This window comes from Taudactylus pleione, unplaced genomic scaffold (genome assembly GCF_031769625.1).
Source record: "Taudactylus pleione unplaced genomic scaffold, aTauple2 ptg000352l, whole genome shotgun sequence".
Lineage (NCBI taxonomy): Eukaryota > Metazoa > Chordata > Amphibia > Anura > Myobatrachidae > Taudactylus > Taudactylus pleione.
In genome coordinates, this window is record NW_028284753.1 from 3551784 (window position 1) to 3555257 (window position 3474).

The 3474-nt window shown below is 38.7% G+C and overlaps 1 pseudogene; it reads right to left on the reverse strand.

The window, feature by feature from the left end:
- Window positions 1-2711: 2711 nt before the first annotated feature.
- On the reverse strand, window positions 2712-2830 carry LOC148508625 (5S ribosomal RNA; annotated as a pseudogene).
- Window positions 2831-3474: the final 644 nt, after the last annotated feature.

The following is a 3474-nucleotide window of genomic DNA, read 5'->3' on the forward strand; positions in this document are numbered from 1 at the left end:
TTTGACCTGTGGAGCCTGTTCTCAGCCTTTGACTGGATGGATATGGATGAGCACTTCACAGAGGGGTGGCAAGTTGGTCTGGGATGCCTAATGGAGTGATTGGGGTCTCGGTAGGACCTCACAGCAAAGGTCACTGGGCAGAACTTTGCCCCAGGGAGCCTGGTCTATGCCTTCCACTAGATGGTTTAAGATGACATCACATACTGTAATTTGGATGAAAGCTTCACAGATTGGTAACATTGGATCCTAGAAGACATACTGTACTAGGGGGTTGTGGTCATGTTGAACCTCCTCTTGGTGTACGCTCGGCAGAACTTTGATCAGGAGATGCAGGGCAGAACTTTGACCTGGGGAGCCTGATCTAGACCTTCAACTGGATGGATTTGGATGAAAAGTTCACAGAGGGGTGAAAATTGGTCTGGAATGTCTAGTGGAGTGGTTGGGGTCCCAGTTGGACCTTATGGCCTGGAGTGCTCCAGGCAGAACTTTGACCCAGTGTGCTTATTCTGGGCCTTCCATGGTATGGATTTGGACAACATCTCATCAAAAAGTATAATAGCTTGAAGATTTTAACCCGGCCGACAGCGGGTACTTTTGCTAATTTATATTTTGGACTTGATGTGCAGCGACTTTAGTGCTTAAATATGTGGAGTAATTAGTACTCATTAATCAGCAATAGACATATAAAATGTAAGTGTGAAATGTCTACACTTGATACTAATATGAAAATATAATATACTCTAGTGATGATATAAAATAAATAAATATACTAAAAAACACTCAGAAGTGAATAATGTAGTAAAGTGTCAGTGCAATTGTGCAAAGTGATAATTAGAAGGTAAACCTCTGTACACACAATATCATCACATGCAAAATGGGTCTCTTATAGTCTAAAACAATTAGATGACACTTCCTTGTTTTTTGTTATAAACCAGAGAGACAAATAGCAATTTGATACAAAAGATAAATAGTTTTATTGGGCTGATAACAGCAATTAATAGTCTATAAATAAATAAATAAAAACTAAAAAAGCAAATAAAAATACATATACAGTATAATAACCAATTTGATTAAAAGAAGCATTTAAGAGTAAACCTGTCCAGTGCAAAGTAGGGCAAAATAGATAAATGGCAAAATGCCAGGTGCTTACCTAATTTGTAATTCTTAGGCAAGTTCATGTAGAGAAAGGATATGGAGCTCCGACGTGTTTGGTCTGATCCACAGACTTCCTCAAGGGAAATGTAGCTCCATTACAAATCCTAGGTATATATACCACACTAATTGGTAATAATCAATTACCTCACTTACTTCCTTTAAGCAGCATTATCCAGATCTCTATCATTCTGGTAAATGTATGCATGTAACCTCTTTTGATTAGCCCATCTAACTAGATGCACTTAAAAAATTAACAATTAGCAGATTTGATAAATCTTAAGAAAGGACACAGACTGCGGGGTCTTCCACCCTTAGCTGGCGTCACTTCTGTCAGTGGTTTTTAGGTCTCTATGTTGTTCTGGCATTGCTGTGGGGACCGCTTTCACCCTTCCTATACCATGTGACTTCCGTAAGTGGTTTTGGGTCGCATTACTTCTGCTCAACGTCTTCTCATGGGCACCCGGGCCACGTCACTTCCGCCCATAGCGTTCTCCTGGATACCCAACCACGTCACTACCGCCAGTACCTTGCTATGGAGCACTCGCATCACGTCTCTGCCCTTAATCTCCTCCTGGGATTGTATCTGAATTTCCCACATGATCCTACGTTGATGCCTTCAAGTCTCAATGATGCCTCTTCTTATTAGGGATTCACACATGTCGCTCAATGGATAGTCACCATTTTTTGGGTGATCTACAAAAGCGATTCTGAAAAGATATTTTGGGGGTTTATTAGTATGTCTTATATTCCAATATAGTAAGGCGCTCCCATTAAGATTCCTTATAGTAGATTGAGTTCAGCAATGTACAACCAAATTCTGATCCAAACTAAGGTACAGTGCATACCATACATTAGTAGTCTTATATATATATATATATATATATATATATATATATATATAATGACCAATATCTTATAAGAGAGAAGTAATATATAAACCTTCTATATTAATATGTGATTGCAAACAATCATTATTAACATAATACTCCAGGTAGTTTAAAACAATAAGGAAAAACAGGGAATACACTAATTAGTGACTTATTGTATATGGCCCCTGTCAAAAGATTGCAGGCCTTCTAATGACAAGTAATTAATATGTAATAATGTATAATATAATGTTATTTGTGATTTAGACCTAATGGACAATATGACCCCTTTATGTGAAATATGTACTATACACATAAAGTACAATCATTAGATATGTTAATATTTTAATAACTGCCTCCTTAATGTGGATGATGATGATGCATTCAGGTGTTTGGATGGCTCTGTTTATCTTCTTCAATGGAAATGAGTGTGACAATAGAATTTTAGTTTGATGTACAAGTATTTACTCTTCTCTTCATATCAAGAAACAACCTAAAGAATTATTTGGGAACATCACATAATTATTTTGCTCTTCAAGTCCTCAGGGAATCTATTCCATAGAATTGGATATTTTTTGTAATGGTTGGTAGATGATGGTCAAAGTGTCCCTTATTCTTCCTCATCTGATGATGTTTCTTCTTTGTACTCTTCTCATTCTGAGCCAGAGCTTCTGTATACCTCCAAAGATCCACCTACAGCACCCGGACTTCTCAGGAGGTCTCCCATCCGAGTACTGCCTGGGCCCGACAACTCTTAGTTTCCAAGATCGGATGAGATTGGGCATTAAGAAATAGGTATGGCTGTAGATATCTAAGCGAGTATACTTACCCTGAATAACCCATTTGTCATTGTCCAAGGGTAACCAACATATTTACAGGAAAGGTGCTATCTTGTAACTGTCATTGAATCCTTCCGGGACCATGGTTCTCAATTCAAAGATCCAGTACATTTCATGTTGTGATCATCTCTTTACACTGCACTTTTCTTATTATGGTGGTGCCCTGGGGCGGCTTGGCTGGGCCAGTTTTGGGGGGTCCTGCCCTCTGGATTTGAACCCTAGTATGTTAGGGCCCCACCCGAAAGAGGTTACCTGGATATGGTGGGTGGGCCCATAACCTTGGCCATGATTATGCTAAAAACCTCTAATGATTGCAAAATTGTATTGCATTTATATATATTATTAATAATTTGGAGTTGTACACCAGAGATTTGTCTGTTTCTGTACCTGCAATTAGTCTCATCAGGTAGCACCTCCCATCATATATATAGTCAGGTTGTGCAGTCCAGAAATCTTCCCCATGGCTGTAGATATCTAAGCGAGTATACTTATCCTGAATAACCCATTTGTCATTGTCCAAGGGTAACCAACATATTTACAGGAAAGGTGCTATCTTGTAACTGTCATTGAATCCTTCCGGGACCATGGTTCTCAATTTAAAGATCCAGTACATT